General features: G+C 36.4%; 2 protein-coding genes and 1 pseudogene across 2 annotated transcripts in view; 2 read left to right on the top strand and 1 right to left on the bottom strand.

The window, feature by feature from the left end:
• The window catches only part of LOC127854273 (T-complex protein 1 subunit beta-like), a 461,928-nt gene that overhangs the window by 218,165 nt on the left and 225,930 nt on the right, over positions 1 to 17,833 (bottom strand). The window lies entirely within an intron of this gene.
• LOC127854265 (uncharacterized) overlaps positions 1 to 17,833 on the top strand; it is a 463,099-nt gene that overhangs the window by 230,138 nt on the left and 215,128 nt on the right. The window lies entirely within an intron of this gene.
• On the top strand, positions 5,002 to 16,766 carry LOC127854274 (myeloid differentiation primary response protein MyD88-like; annotated as a pseudogene).

Here is a 17,833-nt window from a genome sequence, read left to right as displayed (position 1 = left end):
TGACACAAATATGTATAAATTAAGTGCTTTTCTTCACCAGCTTAAATTTCGGAGGGCTTCATTGCTGATGAATTGGTACAATCTGCTTCTGCATACGAATGCAAGCATAGTTTCAACGTTGGTTTCCTTCCTTTTCATAAGTGATTTGAAATTTCTATAAAACCAGATACAAGATTATATTGCCAGGATGCAATAGTTTTTTTGTGGGATCGTGGTCATATGGTAGGATGTTGGTCTACGAATCGGAAGGTCCCTGTTTGCTTTTCCGCTCAGACCGCGGAATTTTCCTGAGCAAAAAAATAATTGCACATTTGCTCCTCTCCACCAGATACTGCGCCGAATGCAAACGGACTATTTATATCCCAATGATGCATGGTGTATTTGTGAGTATTTCGGAGTGTGTATGGTCATTCCGAACATTCCTACCTTATAAGCGAACTAGACGTTACGTTCGACGAATCTGGAATTCTAGGTGAAATATCAAGATATTAGGTTTTAACTGACACATATTCAAGTTTTTTGTGGTATGGTGCTATGGGAGCCCCCTTGTGTTGGTATGGTGACCTAAAACCAAACTCACTGTATGATTGCGTGAACATATGTACATGTTTCTATATTATACACCCCAAAGAGCGCCTAACATTGTTTTCAAATGGATCAAGAACTGGTCGTAATTTAGTGTGACGGTTAATAGCCGTTCATAAATTGGTGCGTTAGTACCACCAGTTTTGACACGGACATTTAAAAAAAAAAAGTCGACACATGTCATACCCCAACAACGGATTTTTAAACCCCGATTTAACGATTTTGGTACATATTTTATTACATGTATTTGCTGACTTCAACTTCAAACTAAATTGCAATAACCCTCATGTAATTACGTTTGACAAAATAACAAATGAATAGTATATAATCAGTATAATTAAGTCAAAAATGCTTGGTGTAAACATGAATTATCTCTTTTGTTAATTATTCAGGTTGTATCGAAAAAAATGTCAATAGGAACGATTGGTAACGAAATACTATCAGGGATGTTTACTTCACAGTTCAACTACTGAACAGGTTTTCATCGAAGTTCGTTGTTATTATTATCTGATTCAACGCAACACTCCTACAACATGCCTCATGTTGGCTTTCATTTCTAGTGTAAGGTTGATCTCAACATAACCTTAAAATGATTGGAGTTTACTATTATGTTGATCTGTCAAAAATATTTGAATTTAATTTAAGTAAGAAAATTGAATATGGAATGCATTTTGTTTTGTTTTTGTTTACAATAATTCCGTATTTATTTCAACGTTTAATCACATGTGTATATCACCCCCACCCACGTCCACCCAGTTCGTTTAAGACTCTGTTAAATCTTACGAACTTTTCGTCGGGTAAACACAGCAATTTAAAGGCATTTATTTCTTTGGTAAAATAGTATAGGCAATTGTGCTTAAACATTGAAAAACCCTGATTTTAGAAACGGAATAACTATGGTTACAAAGAACTCAGTTTAACATTGTAAATGTACAGTTTTCGGATTCTATCTTTTATGAAGATGTATTCGTATATATCTTTTCAAAAGTGATCACTTGTTATGCACAATGACTTTATAAACTTAAGCACATACATTTGGCTTGTTTACAGCATAGCTCTTAAACAATTCGTTTTGCAATAAACCCGTTCTTAAATAATGTAAGTGCCAAAAGGCTGGAGTGTCTAATTGCAATGTATTTTGTTTCTAAAAACCCGTTTTGCAATAAAGCCATTTTGCACTGACATTATTTCATATCTTGGTTTTCATAACCTTAGTCCGAAATTGGTTAAATTCATTCTCTATAAACATTATGTAATGTTGCATCACATTGACTCATGAAATTGATCTCTTTCGATTTCTTTTATTTGTTGGTCGTAACTTAACACTTCTGTCTTTTCATCCTTTAATTCAAATCAATTAGTATATGTGCTCTGAATTTATTGAGAAACGGGTGTATTGCAAAACGGGTTATTATAGAAATAGTATATTGCAATAAGACAGTGTTAACCGTTTTGCAACAGAAGTTTCCAAATTCTAGGTTTTCTTCAATTAAGTACGAAATCACTTTATATACACATTCTGTGTTTTTTCATCACATTTAATCATGACTTTCATCGTCTGTAATTTGTTGGTCGAAAATACACTTCTGTCTTATTTTGAAAAAGAAAATCCGTAAATACAACATTTGAAACTTTCTTTCACCGCTTCCAATCATTTGGAATCAATTAGTATATATGTGATGTTTTGGTCTAAAAACGTGTGAATTGCGAAATGGGCAGTAACACAAAAATTCACATTGCAATGAGCCATTTCAAGACGTTTATTTTTCAATAATATTATTGTGTTTCAGGTTATCTTGACTTAAGTACAAAATTGATTGAAATCACTTTGTATACACATTTTGTTTTATCGTATTATATCTCACAGTTATATCTCTCTTTAGAATAATATTATTTAAATACGACAATTGAAACTTCCGTTTTACCGTTACCAATCTATTTGAAATAATTATTACATGTGTGATGTATTTATTGCAAAACGGGTTTATGGCAAAACAGTTTTTTTTATAAATCTAATTACTATAGACATTCCAACCCGTTTTGCAATACCATTATTGCAAAACGGGTTTATTGCGAAACGGGTTGGAACCATTGTGTCACACCGGTCTTACTGACAATAACGTAGTGACGTCACCTTTTATGTATAGAATGGGTTGGAACAGATTAAATCGAATAAAAAGTGTATCGCCCAGCACATGCATATATGAAGTGTAATTAACCGTTATGAGGAATGCAACATTGTGTGAGGATCGTGTTAAATATATCTATTTTACCTTTGCACTTTAAGTATATCTAAAACTTCACACGAATCTACCATTCGCAGTATATCAGTGATACCTTATTTATGTTCAGTCAAGTAAAGTGCGCTTATATTTTAAATAGCCAATTAAATGTAAGCAGGTATTGATGGGATACTTCTTTCTACAAAAATTATTGCTTATGACAAGAAAATGAGTGTCGTCTACTTATATCAAATAAACATATGCTTGTTAAAGTTTAGTCTTTCATTTTTAAGTGTTAGTCTGTAAGATTTAGTAGCGTTATTAAATTGTTCTCATTCTCCAAACGTCAGTAACAGTTGACAAAGGCTCCACTTCTTTGTTAACCCTTTTAGTGCGGGAACCGAATTTTAAAGGCCTTTGCAAACAGTTTGGATCCAGATGAGACGCCACAGAACGTGGCGTCTCATCAGGATCCAAACTGTTTGCTATTCTGATTTTGAAAAAAAATCGAAGAAAATGCTAATTTTAGAAATTCAGCAGACGACATTTTAGCAGACGATAAATTTCCCAGCATGCAAAGGGTTAAGGTAAATATACATGAGCCGGGCTCTTGGAAAACGGTGCTTTATGCATGTGCGGTGCGTAAAGTGTCGTCCCAGATAGGCCTGTTTGGACTGTCAATTAGCGATCATATTTCCCACCTTAACTGCATTTTCGCTAAGAAAATACCTCGTTTAAACGAAAAATACCATAAAAGCGGAAAGCATGTGCGGACGTCACATGCTAATCGAGGACGACTCTTTACGCCTTTGAACTAAGCTCCGTGTTCTCAGAACGTGGCTCATAAATTGTGGCAATCCATTTTCCGAGAAGGAAGAAAAATCGTCAAAATCTGCATGAAGTGTTAATTCTTCATTTTGCTAATACACAATTATTCAAAGCTTGATATTACAATTCGAAAAATGCAATTCAAAGTAAAATATTTTACCAATTATACACATTATGAAGATTGATTTGAAAAAGGCAGCAACACAGAATTCTGACATTCAGGCGTTGTAACATCATTTCGCCGTTTTTTCACGAAAAAGGAACTTGTCAGTGTTTCTTCTTCGTAAACCTGATCTGATTTAACGACACCTCGTAGAACTGATCAGTACAATATCTAGTTGTGCGTGTGGTCGCCATGTCGTCGTATGGGTTTTTGCAGAGTTATGGCTCTTTGAATTATTTAGCATACGGGACCTTTTCTTCGGTAAATATCTGAAACTGATAGTCGGATTTTTACGAAACTTCAAATAAATATTAATTCTAATTAGGCATTTCGTAGGAATGACGTCATCATTAGATATCTTGTTGAGTTTTGTACTGTTTAGGTGTTTCACCTAACATGCCTTTCCCGTGATTCGTTTACAAAATATTGATTTTTAATCAACTATATAAATTTAACGGTAACAATATCAGCTGTCATTATGTCTGTCATTGAAATGCGCGCTTTGTGTAGATGGGAGTTTGAATCCTTTTAAACCATGTTATTTCTTTTGTTTTTTATTGATTTCATCATTGTAATATTGATATTGATATTAGTTAAACGATATGTTTCTAAAGGTATTTGAAATGTCATAAGCTTCTTAAAATATTCTTCTCACATTCAAATTTTCTTTAACACGTAGCAATGACATTCAATTCTGTTAGCTCACAATGCTTTTTACACACGCGTTCAAAATAATTTCAAAAACGCGTACGTTTCATAATGATATCGGACTAATTCGGTTGTAAAAAGATGTGTACTTTGAAATTTGCCACCAACTTCACAACTTAATCTGAAACTTGAAGCACACATAAATATATAGCTCACTTTGCGAAAACGGGGCTTAATGCATATGCAGTCTGCACAGGCTTATCAGGAACGATAATTTCCGGCTGAGCTTGATATTCGCTAAGAAACAAAAAACTACCAGAAAAGCGGAAAGTGTCGTCCCTGAATAGCCTTGCGGACTGCTCAGGTTTATCAGGGATGACACACAACGCACATTTATTAAGCATTCCCCAAAGCGAGATTCATATCGCAAACGCGCCTTGTTTATTTTGCCTTATTGCCGATACACGAATCGATCGACTGTTTTCACCGTCGTTTTACAAATTTTGTTGAAACCATTTGCACTTCGGATTTATATTTTACCTTCGTATACGGTAATAAAGCATGTATACACACGTGTCCCGTTGTGTACAAATACATGGAACATTCATACCTGCTTAAATCGACCATTGCCTATTTGAGATAACTTCCTGTTTTTCGCCTTATAAAACAGTATTTTTCGTATAACTGATTAGTCTGTATTTACTTGCTTCATGCTGCGACCCAGATTAAGATAAAAAAAATAAGTGATTGAAAAAGCGCTTTATCGTTTAAGGTTAAAATCGTTTATAAAGGAATACAAATGTGGTGAGCTGTCTACGGGAAGTAACGGCAAGTGACGAATACTTCCGATAAACAGGGAAGTATTTAGAAAAAACATATTTTCAATATTTGAGGCGGCTGTCTTTACAGAAGACATTGCGTGCAGATAAGAGCTTGAGATATTTATTTTAAATAAGTGATTCATATTTCAATGGTGTAAAATATTCGACTCTTCATCCACCTCTTGACGCAATGTGTTACAATATTATGGAAAGTTGAATGCTTTTACTGGAATAACTATTTAAGCCTCGCGACGATAATCAGTTTATACCAACTATACGCGGAAAAAATAGTACCATGTAGTGATTAAGTTGTTTCTAGAAGGTCGATCAACACACTGAACGAAGATTTCAGAAACCCACTCGTCGCTTTAGAGAGTCGTTTTGCACGTGAAAATGGCGACTGCACAGCCGCCGGAGAGTGGTGAGGCTACGGCACTTCCGGAAGAATACCTTTCGCTACCACTAAGGGCGCTGCGGATGTCTGCGCGCCGGAAGTTTGCAAAGTTCCTGGATCTAGAGGGAACCCTTATTGTCGCAATGCACAATGGTCTTGAGATTGACATTGAGAACGGTTTCAGCGGAATGGCAGAGTTGGCAGGTTTCGATTATCACGATATCATGAACTTCAAGGTATGTTCGATTGTCCGTGTGCTCGAAATACATGTTTATTTCACACATTTAAGTAAAGGTTCTTAATAAACGGGAATATGAAGAAAACCGGTCTTCTTAGTTAATTAACTACGTTTATGTATGAACTATAGGTAAAACAAGATGCTGCGAACAAAATAAACGCTGATGCCAGCGGGGAAAGCCGTTTTAGTATCGATTTATTGGCTCTTACAAATAAGTATAAAAGAATGGCGATGTCAAGGTCAAAATGAGGTCAGGTGATGTGTTGTCGCAAGTGTTCCATCCATTCGTGTTTCAAAGCTTTGTACCAAGCGGTGTTGATAAAAGACAAAACTCGTAATTTTTGGTTAACGACGAATTTGTGGTTTCTGAATTATTCTAAGTCCAAAATTCAGTCAACGTCAATGTCAAAAAGAGGTCTTGCGAAATAGGTATTTTGAGAATGCTCAAATATAGCATCCAGGAAAGTACCAAAGCCTTGTGGATAGGGGGTTATGGTGTTAACCGTACAGTGACATCTAGAGTAAATCTCTTACGGACGAACGGACAGACGGACGGAATAACGGAGATGTCAATCGCTTAATGCCTTACGGCATCAGCAGATGCATAGGGGCATAAAAACCTACGACTATTAATCACAGCTAGCACAAAATGTTCATAGAAAAGACATAACATAATATGAGCCTCATTTTGGGACAACTGGTCTTAATGCTTGTGCAATACGCACAGGCTTATCAGAGAGGATACTTTCCGCTTCAATGGTATTTTTCGCTTAAGGAAATGTCGACTTGGCCAAAATATAGTTAATGCGGAAAGTGTCATCCCTCATTAGTCAGTGCATTCTGCAAAGGCTTATCTGGTACGACACTTTATGCGCATGCATTAAGCCCCGTTTTCCCAGAACGATGCTCATTTAGTAGTGGTACATGATATAGGATCAATAGCAAGTGAACTCGTTCGGGTTGAAAAAATTGATTTACGCATAACAGAGCAAACATACGCATTTACAAAGTTATTCCTTGACAACGACAAACAATTTTTATATTTTATGAATATTCGGAAACTACCCTATGCGGGTACCTCGTCGTGCTGTCAAACGGCGCATTAAATTGAATTACACGTGTACATGTGGGTATTAATATCAAGAACGTAAAACATATATTTTCTGATACAGGTACGAGTGGTCACAATTTTTTGTATTGTCTAAATGTTTTGCTTTGTCAATATTCAGGAGTGGCCGAGCACTACATTTATCTAGCGTTCTAACGGTTAAGATATCAGTTGGTTTATTTAGGGGCATTTCCCGCTCTGGCCTGCTATCGACCTATTCTTATCGATTTCACTCACGCTATAAATTTCTGCTTCACAAATATAAACTGTTCGAATTATTCTGTTGAGACATATGTATACAAGATACTCATAAATATTAACGTCGTTGACAGCTTTGCAGTGAAAAGTATATGACATTGGGAACTATAAATGCCACTAGTATTAATTTCGTTATAACAAAACTGTACGTGTCATATGTAAATATATACACAGTATAGTCGCGGGGACTTTTTGTATTACAAGTCATATTTACCCTCGCATTCACGGTTACTCAGTTACCCTGAATGACTGTAACTCTATGACTGTGACTCTGTGACTGTAGCTGTGTAAGTCATCGCGTATGAGCATACAATAACTCATTACCTTATTGAAGATTCAGCAATCGAACACGACAAACGAATGTATACAAATGGCGGCTACACGTCTTCTTGTTCAGCTTAAATTCAAAGTAATAATATCAATTATAGATAGAGATTTGATTTAGATTTGAACACTTGATTTCCCATTATTGGATGCATGCTTTATGTAAAAGTTCAATTTTATGTCCCCCACCACTATAGGACATATTGTTTTTGCCCTGTCTGTTGGTTGGTTGGTCTGTTGGTTTGCGCCAATTTTAACATTTTGCAATGACTTTTGCTATATTGAATATAGCAACTTGATATTTGGCATGCATGTGTATCTCATGGAGCTGCACATTTTGAGTGGTGAAAAGTCAAGGTCAAGGTCATCCTTCAAGGTCAAAGGTCAAATATATAGTTTCAAAGCGGCGCAAAAGGGGACATAGTGTTTCTGACAAACACATATCTTGTTTTGAATTTGCAATCAGCATAATTAAATAACAAAATATTACAACCGCGTTATCTTTTCAGATCTGACATGTAACGTTTGCTTGTGACACCAGTGGCTACAATTGACAAATAATGGAGGTCAGGGTGTTTGGTTATTAACTCTGACGTCTAAATGATAGCAAATAAGCACTCAGACAAAGAAATGTTTCTTCTTTCAGAGATCCTCGAGTCCAACTATGCAGTTTCTTGAGGCATGGACCGACAACGCAACGATAGGAAACCTCTGGAAGTTTCTGATCACCCTGGAACGTTATGACGTCATTTCGGACTGTCGGCGATGTATACGTAAGTATCTCGAGAAATGTACAGTAACTCTCAAACGTCCATGACGTCATTAAGGACTGTCGACGAAGTATACATGTATTTAATTAAGTACCTCTGCAAGTTTCTGATATCTATAGAACGTTATGAAGCCATTATGCACTAGCGCGCGAGTAGATGTAAGTAAAGTAGGAAATTACCAGTAACGCTGGTTGTTGTTGTCATGTTATTACGGACTGTCGACTATGTATACATAAGAATCCCGAGAAGCTTTCAGTCGTGCTATAATGTGATGACCTAATCAAAATCTGTCGGCTAGCTTATTGTAAGTACTTCCGGTTGATGTTATTGATTCAGACATCTTATCCGCCAATTGTTTTAAAAACAAAAAACACAATTTACGTTGTTAAGCGACTCATAAAGAACGGAGAAAAACTATTCTGAAAGCAGCATAGTACAATTAAGTTCTCGATAGCAATTTGAAATATAGTTGTCAGATAAGATAGAAGTACAAAGATGTTTCTCTAAAATGGATGGCCCCGGCTTGCAGCAAATGTACATGTACATGGTTTTAGGTATAAACGTTATTAATTAATCGTGTGGAAACGAATGGTCTAGCGACTGACCGCCCGACTAACCGAAAACCAGATGCAATGAAAATACCCCCACTTCTTCAAAACGGGCAAAACAATTTAGTGTATAAATTTGTTGACTGCACTGTTACACTACTAGTCCATGAATAATAATAAATATAATGTAAGCATTTGATGTCGAGACTTTCAATAAAAAATTATAAATTTGTCAAGTTTAAACTGAATACACTGTTAAAACTCTATACACAAAACAATGAATGATAAAGGCGACGGCTTTACAGAGAAAATTGTAAGGAAATATTCTTCAATTGATTGTTTGTTCGTCGATTTATTAACAATTATATTGGAAATAAACCGATTAACCCCACTTTTGACTGACACAAACGTCGTTAATTGAGCCGCGTCGTGCGAAAATGGTTGTTACGCTGCATGGACGCAGTTACGCAGTGTGGTCGGAAACTAGCCTTTAGGGGGATTCGAGGTCGTAGTAACGCACAGCGTAGCTCCTGCCCAGACTGTGTGAATGCGCAGGCGGGTCTGTAGCTACGATGGTCGCATAAAGTATAAGACCCATTTACGCTTTTGCGGGTCAATTATTTAAAAAATACCGATTCTCACATTATGCCAAAAAGTAAATGTTACTATGCTAAGCTGTAGATTGGTACTTTTGTTAATTGTTATTATTCAACGCGATATTTGTTCTTTACTATATAAAGATCACAAAGTTGCGTGATAATAAGCAAGTATAGTTAGTCATTCATGGTCACAAACACTAGCTACTTTTGTTTATAGTAATCACTATTCAAGAGAAGCTCATTGAAAGTAAGTATGCGGTAATGGGATGTTTAACTTCCGGGTTAACGATTTTGCAACGCATTCCATAAAAGGCCATTCATGTTGGAAAATATAGCCGAACATGGACAAGAAGTCACATCCTGCTGAAAGTGAAAGTGTGCCTTTATATAGAAAAAAACAAGCGTTTAAAGCCAGGTAAAAAAATATTCATTTAAACAGTATATACATACCTAGGGTATACTTGCACTTAAAGGGGCCTTTTCACGTTTTGGTAAATTGAAAAAATTAAAAAAATGTGATTTCAGATTCGCAAATTTTCGTATTAGTTATGATATTTGTGAGGAAATAATAATACTGAACATTTACAATGCTTTAAAATATCCATTATATGCATCTTTTGACGATTTGAAAATCTGAGGATTGCTTACATAAAACAGGAGATTGCCAACCAATATTGTCCCCTACCGGTGAAACTCCACCATTTTCAGATTTTTGTTGTAGCCATAGCAACCAGAATTCTTGACGTAGGAACAAAATGAAATGACGTGCATAATCTCCTTATTGCCATCTATCCATGTTTCAAGTTTCATGAAAAAAATATGAAAAACTTTTAAAGTTATAGCAGGATCCAGAAAAGTGTGACAGACAGACTGACAAACTGACTGACTGACAGACTGACTGACAGACTGACTGACAGACTGACTGACGGACAGAGCGCAAACCATAACCGGTAGAGGACAATAAAAAATACATCCCCTCATACTCATAGCATGAGCACGGATGACCGAGTGGTCTAAGCGGAAAACTTTTCATTTCAGGACTCCAGAGGTAGGTGGTTTTAGCCCAGTTGAGGGTTACTTTTTTTTCTTTTTTTAATTGTATTCTTGTTTTTTTTACTGGAGATTTTTAGGTCCAATGTGTAAATTTATCAATATAAACCATTTAATAACAAATTTCAATACATGCCAAAATCTGTGAAAAGGCCCCTTTAAAGTATTAATTAAGTATTAATAAAGTATTAATATTAAAGTACTAATGCAAATAGCTTTTGCATGTTTAAGTGTGCGCTATTAAAAGTGCACATAAGTGTACGTTTGCAAGTATGTATTTATTTGGTAAACATACGTTTGGTGTGTTCAAATGTTTATATGCGTGCGATCGTTTGCGGCTCAATATGCGTGCAATCATTTGAGAACTAATACAATTTCTATCATTTGAAAGTTAATATAAATGCGATTATTTGATGCTTAATATAAGTGGGATCATTTGAGAGTTAATATAAGTGTGATTATTTGAGAATTAATATAAGTGCGATCATTTGAGAGTTAATATAAGTGCGAGCATTTGAGAGTTTATATATAAGTGTGATCATTTGAGAGTTAATATAAGTGCGACCATTTGAGAGTTAATATAAGTGCGATCATTTGAGAGTTAATCAAAGTGTGATCATTTGAGAGCTTATAAAAGTGTCATCATTTGAGAGTTAATAAAAGTGTGATCATTCGAGAGTTAATGTAAGTGCGACCATTTATAATAATACAAGTGTGATTATTTAAGAGTTTATATCAGTGCGATCATTTCAGAGCTTATACGCGTATGAATATTTGAGAGATAATATGCGTAAGATCATTTTAGTACTTATATAAGTGCGATCATTTGAGAGTTTATGCGCGGTCATATGGTAGTTTATCATATCATATGCGTGTGAACATTTAAGAGATAATAACTATACGAGCGATCAATTGGGAGTCAATATTAGTTCGATCATTTGAAAATAAATACGTGTGCGATAATTTCATAATTAATATCACTTCGATCACCGAGAGTTGATGTGTTTGCGATAATTGGAGTTAATATAAGCGAGCATTGCATAGTTATATGCTTGCGATCATGTCAGTTAAGTGATTTATTGTAAGTGCGATCTTTTGATACTTAATATGTATGATCATTTGAGTTGATGTGTGTTTGATCGTTAGATAGTTAAAAAGCTTGCGTTCTTTTGGGAATAAATATGTTACAACATGTGAGTCAAAAATAATTGTTGATCGACTGATATTAAGTTATGACTATTAAGTACAAAGTCCAAAGTCAAAATACTGAAATGTAATTGTATGAAAGAATATTTTACACGCCGTTCGACATCGTGTACATTTTGTGACGTGAGATACATCTAATATCAGGCGCATCGGGCGGGGGCATGATTTATAATGGCATAGGTCAACTATTTTTTTTTTAACTTATATGTTTCAGTAAATGACTGCAAGGTGTATCAAAAGTTCCAGATAGATAGAATACAGGATCCCACAGGTCAGTCAAGGCGTCAGTTAGGTACTTTCGGCGCGCCGTGATAGCACCAGTTGCGGGTTCCGTGTTGCGTTTATAAACAATATGGCAAACAAGTTTTAAAAAATGCCCCAACGTTTCTGTAAACGATATTTTCCTATCGTTTTTTATTATTTTTGGTCATAATGTTATTTTTCGCGTTCAAAATTGTCAGTAAAAAAATGACTTTAATCAAAATAACACTTTTAAAGCATTTTTGGACAATTAAGCAACACTGATAAAATGTTCCAAGTATTTAAACAAAACTGGTGTACATTATACTTTGATTTTATTTCAGTGACCAATTCGGACATGATAGTGGACGAAACTAAATATGCTACCAGAGATGACGGTATGTAGCAATAAACTACAATTATAGTGAGTTAGTCAATAACTGAGTGTGAGTAACAGTATGCTCAGTGAGTCAATGAGAGTGATTTTAATTAGCAAGAAATCTAGTGATTGAGTTTAAGTCAGTGTGAGTGCAGTAATTGATTTTGAGTGCATTGAGTGACTTTGGGTTCAGTACATGAGCGTGAGTTGAGTGCAACATTGTAAGTGCAATGCACAAGTTTAAGTTGAGTTCGTGAGTGTGAATTCCGTGAGTGTTAGAGTTAAGTGCATGAGTGTGAGTTCAGTGAGTGTGAGTTAAGTGCATGAGTGTGAATTCAGTGATAAGTGTGAGTTCAATGCATGAATGTGATTTCGATGCATAAGTTTGAGTTCAGTGCATTAGTGTGAGTTCAGTGCATGAGTGTGAATTGAGTTCATGAGTGTGAGTTCGGGGAATGGATGTAAGTTCGGTGCATGAGTGTTAATTGAGTGCATGAGTTTGAGTTCGGTGCATGATAGTGAGTTCCATAAGCGTGAGTTACGTGCATGATATGAGTTACGTGCATAAATGTGAGTTACGTGCATGAGTGTGAATTATGTGAGTTTGAGTTAAGTAAACGAGTGTAAGTTCCGTGAGCGTGAGGTGTGTGCATGAGTGTGAGTTCAGTCCATGAATGTGAGTTCAGTGCATGAGTGTACCTTCGGTGCATGGGTGCGAGTTCCGTGAGTGTGAGTTCAATTCATGAGCATGAGTTCAGTGCATTAGTGTGGGTTCCGTGAGTGTGAGTTAAATGCATGAGTGTGAGTTCCGTGAGTGTGAATTTCGTGTGAGTTTCGTGACCGTGAGTTCAGTGCATAAATGTGAATTCAGTTCATGAATGTGAATTCAGTTCATGAGTGTGAGTTCAGAGCATGAGTGTAAGTTCGTTGCGTTAGTGTGAATTCAGTGCATGAATGTGAATTCAGTGCACGAGTATGAGTTCAGTGAATGAGTGTGAGTTTATTGCATAAGTGTGATAACATTGCCTTAGTTTGAGAATACATGTATTGCATGAGAGTGAATTCAGTGAGTGAAAGTGAGTTCATTGAATTAATGTTAAATCAGTGGTTGAATGTGAGTGTAAGTTTAACTAATAAGTGAGTTCAGAAGATAAATGTGATTTCCGTGAGTAAGTGTAATTTCAGGGATCGAATACCAGTACAGATAATAAGTGGGAGTTAGCGCTTAAGTTCGAGTGTAGTGAACGTTTATAACATGAATGCGTGTGAATTCAGTGAGTGTGAGTCAATTGATGGAGCGATCGTACATTTAAAGAGTGTGATTACAGTTAGATTGAGTTCAGTGATTTAGTGTTATTTCGGTGAGTCCGCGTATGAACAGTGGATGAGTGCGTGTTAAGTAATTGTGTGCGATGTCATTGAGTGAATGTGAATTAAATTAGTGCCAGTTCACTGATTCAGAGAGTGATTTCAATATCATTCAGTAGGCATGAGATAACTAGATGTCAGTGAGTTTGTTGATGTGTATACAGTGAACGAGTGATCGAATCGTTTCAGTAAGTATTTATAAAAACTGCTCCCTACCTTTCCAGTGATATCCGGCACGCGAACAAAGTACGATGCGTTTCTGTGTTACACACAGGAGGAAGCTGACATCAAGTTTGTCAAAAATATTATTCGGGTACTGGAAGTGGAAAGGGGTCTAAAACTCTTCGTTCCGGGCCGCGACGACCTGCCGGGAGCCGCTCAAAACTCGGTCTCCGCATACCTGATCGAGAGGAGGTTCACTTGCAAACTTATTTACTTTGTAAATGAAAGAAACAACAAAAACAATATTTTCCTATAATTTATATGTATTAACTCGATGTCGACCATACGGCGACCATACGCTTTACTAGTTTTACACCGTAGAAACGCATATTGGTCTTATGTTTTCAAAGCTGTTCAACTACTTAAAGATTTAAGTTCATGTCGCATCATCAAATCACGGACTCTAGATTACACTCCGTGATCAAATATTTTTGAAAAAAAGAGTAACTCGAGATTTCTCCCAATTAAAAAAAGACTATAAACAAATCTATACATGCATTAATATATTGGAACTAATGATATTTAATATTGACGCGCTGTATGTTTTTAAGATGCAAGCGTGTCGTAATCCTGATTTCCCGAGCGTTCTTACAGAGCTCTGCGTGTGACTTCCAAGTGCGCTTTGCGCAGGCGCTATCGCCAGGTACGACTACTGTTGGTTTAGTTTACAAAACGCTTTCAATTGTTTAATCCGACATTCAATATAGAAAATGATATCTTTCACAAAATATGAATAATAATGCACGCAACGTGCTGTACCAAGTCCCTAAACCTCAGTGTAAACGGCGGATTGAAATTGTCACCCACGTTTGTTCATGTTTTTACACCTAATATTTGTAAATATATTAATAAACTTGGTGCTACCGACGGAGTTTAACATGAACTGTACACAGAAAAAAATCTAAAAAACAGCACATGTTCAGCTCGCTGTTAAAATACATTCTCCGCACAGTTTATGTTCTCTTGATATGAAATTACATGTACAGTTCCGTCTGTTTATATTATGAAATTTGGTAACATCTAAATAATGTCATCAGTCATTTGAGCCTCCGTAGCTCAGTGGATAAGGCGCTTGCGTTAAAATCCAGAGGTCCCTGGTACGATCCCGACATGCCAGTCATGTTTCAGCGGAATGCTGACTGACAAATAAAGGCTTAGCTCGGCATTAAGACATTTTTTTTGTTTTTCATAACATGTTTATACTATTCTACTAGAACTTCGATGTTACAAAAACTACACGTAGCAATACACATAGTCATAGCAAATAATACTTGCATATGAGCTGTAGTCTGGGGAAACGGGACTAAATGCGTGTGAGTAAATGTCATCCCAGATTAGCCGCTGCATTCCGAACAGGCTAACAAAGGGGAAAATTTCCGTCTATGTTGGATTTTCATTAAGAAAATTCTTCATTTAAGCGAAAAATACCATAAACGCGGAAAGTGTCGTCCCTGATAAGCCTGTGCGAACTGCACAGACTAATCTGAGACGACACTTTGCGCAAATGCAGTAAGCCCATTTTCCCAGAACGAGGTTCATATAACAGCCAAGTTTAACATTTCAGGCGCCAGAAGCAAACGTCTGATACCAATCATCCTAGAAAAGGGGGTACTAGTTCCCAGAATTCTCCGCTTTCTAGCCGCCTGCGATTTCACAAAGACAGATATGATCGATTGGATCTGGGACCGCCTGGAGTCGGCCATAAAAGCGCCCATGGGACCGGAAACGTTCTTCGAACCGGAAGACGAGGAGAATCCATTCCGTCCTGATTTGAACATTAATTTAACTGATTGGCGTCCACTGGACGAGATTCGAACGATTCCACCGGTGTCCATGGACAACATCGATGAGGGATCAGGCACATATGTTAAACAGCAACCGCAAACGCCGCCTATGCCCCCTGCTTATGACAACGGGGCAACTGAATCGTCATGGTCTTCTTCCACTCAGAGTCAACAAAGTATCACGGACAACCGGAATACAAGCAGTTCTTCTTCTTCCAGCTCTAGACCGCCAACGCCCCAAAAGAAGTTGACCAAGAAAAAAAGCATGTTTCGAAACCCTTTAAAAGCAAGAAAAAAACAGGAATCCACTAGCAGGGGGCCGGAATCAGCGTCCATGGATGGGTGTGTGTCGATGGGCCAAGATGCCCTGCAATGCATGTCCGGCTCAAGCATGGCGCGGGAGCCAGGCGAGAACTCGTACTACTTTTCCAGAGAGGGCAACGACAGGGCCGCTATGTCGATGAGATCGAGCTTAAGTGACAATGAAATGCAGCGTGATCCGGTGGAGTCGTCGTATCATTCCGCCATGGACCACGATTCCGAGCAGTATGTGTTTGTTTAAACTTCGGCGTGTTTTTTTTTTAGTACTGGCAGGACTACTTTCATCATACGCCGCGAACTTTTGCCAAGACATTTGAATATTGCAGATTGTTAAAAAGGCCGCGATGCGGTGCATTTATATCTAAGATTTCAAGTTGATTTTATTCTGCGGTATGATATCGTTAGCAACGTAGTTTGGAATGGTATCGTGAGCAGTTTAATTTACAACAATCAACGATCACATGTTTCAACAGACTTGTGCATTCATGTTATGTTATGTGTACAATAGAAAATGTACAAACTTTGTTATGCACAAACTATTTTATGTATTGGATGGGAGACAGGTTCTTATAGTCGATTATAGTGGTTGTTAATTATTAAATATGTTTGACAATATCTAGTACACTATTACAGGGCACTTAAGTTTTCATTGTATATGTTTGTCGTTCATTAAAAGTTTTTCACAATAAACGTACGTGTTTTATTTACTCAAAATATGCGTGTTTAAAACCGACAATATTGTCGCAATATCTTGAGAGAAAAACGTAAAAGATGCAACGTTTATAGTGCGCAACAAGAGGAAACAAAAATGCCTTTTTACCAGTATATCTCCGAGACTCCGGAAATCAATTATTATTTGAACCAAGTGGTAGGAACTAGCATGATCTTTCGGCCCCAGGCTTATTCGGCATAGGCCTAAAACCTGGGTCGATTCGGCTCCAAGCTTATTTGACCCAAAATCGAACTTTTTCGGCCCCATCTTAGATTACACATATTATTTAATCTTAATTAAACGCCATTATCGTTCTACAGACTGTAACATATAAATATAAGGTTGCAGAAATGATTAATATTAAATTGTTGAAAATTGCTTATGAAATTATTTGATTAAATGACTTTAATTAAACATAATTTTCGTTTTAAAAACTGTAACCAATGTATGTAACTGCTTTGATCCATTTCCCTTTTTAGTATAAATCTGAAAATATAATAAGATATTAAAATTTAGTATATACTTAGAATTTTCACAAACTATTTTATTGTTTTGATCAGTTTTTTCGGACACACATATTTTCCCCAATAATAAATGACAAAAACGCTCCCACTCATAGTCTAATAATCTTTATAAATACCAATACCGGTACATCTAAGGTGCTATGTGTCATTAGTATTACAATGAAATAAATTAAATACTATCATACATCAAAACCACCTCCAACATGCAACATTGTGTTTGTGTCAGTTTATATCAGTCACACATGAATAAAATAACAAATAAAATTCTTATACAAAACCACCTCCAACATGCAACATTGAGTTGGTGTCAGTTTATTTGACTAGGTGTCAGTTTATTTATCAGTCACACATGAATACAATAACAAATCAGATACTTATACAAAAAATGAGTATTTCACATAATGGAATAAAAAAGCTGAGATTTTTGGTTTGCATGGTAACCCACATAATGTAAACTATAAATCTTTAAATTTTGAAACTGGGCGCACTACATCTACACTAGAAAATGCTTGAAAAAACAC

Source organism: Dreissena polymorpha, chromosome 12 (assembly GCF_020536995.1).
Source record: "Dreissena polymorpha isolate Duluth1 chromosome 12, UMN_Dpol_1.0, whole genome shotgun sequence".
Lineage (NCBI taxonomy): Eukaryota > Metazoa > Mollusca > Bivalvia > Myida > Dreissenidae > Dreissena > Dreissena polymorpha.
This window is presented reverse-complemented; position numbering and strand designations above follow the sequence as displayed.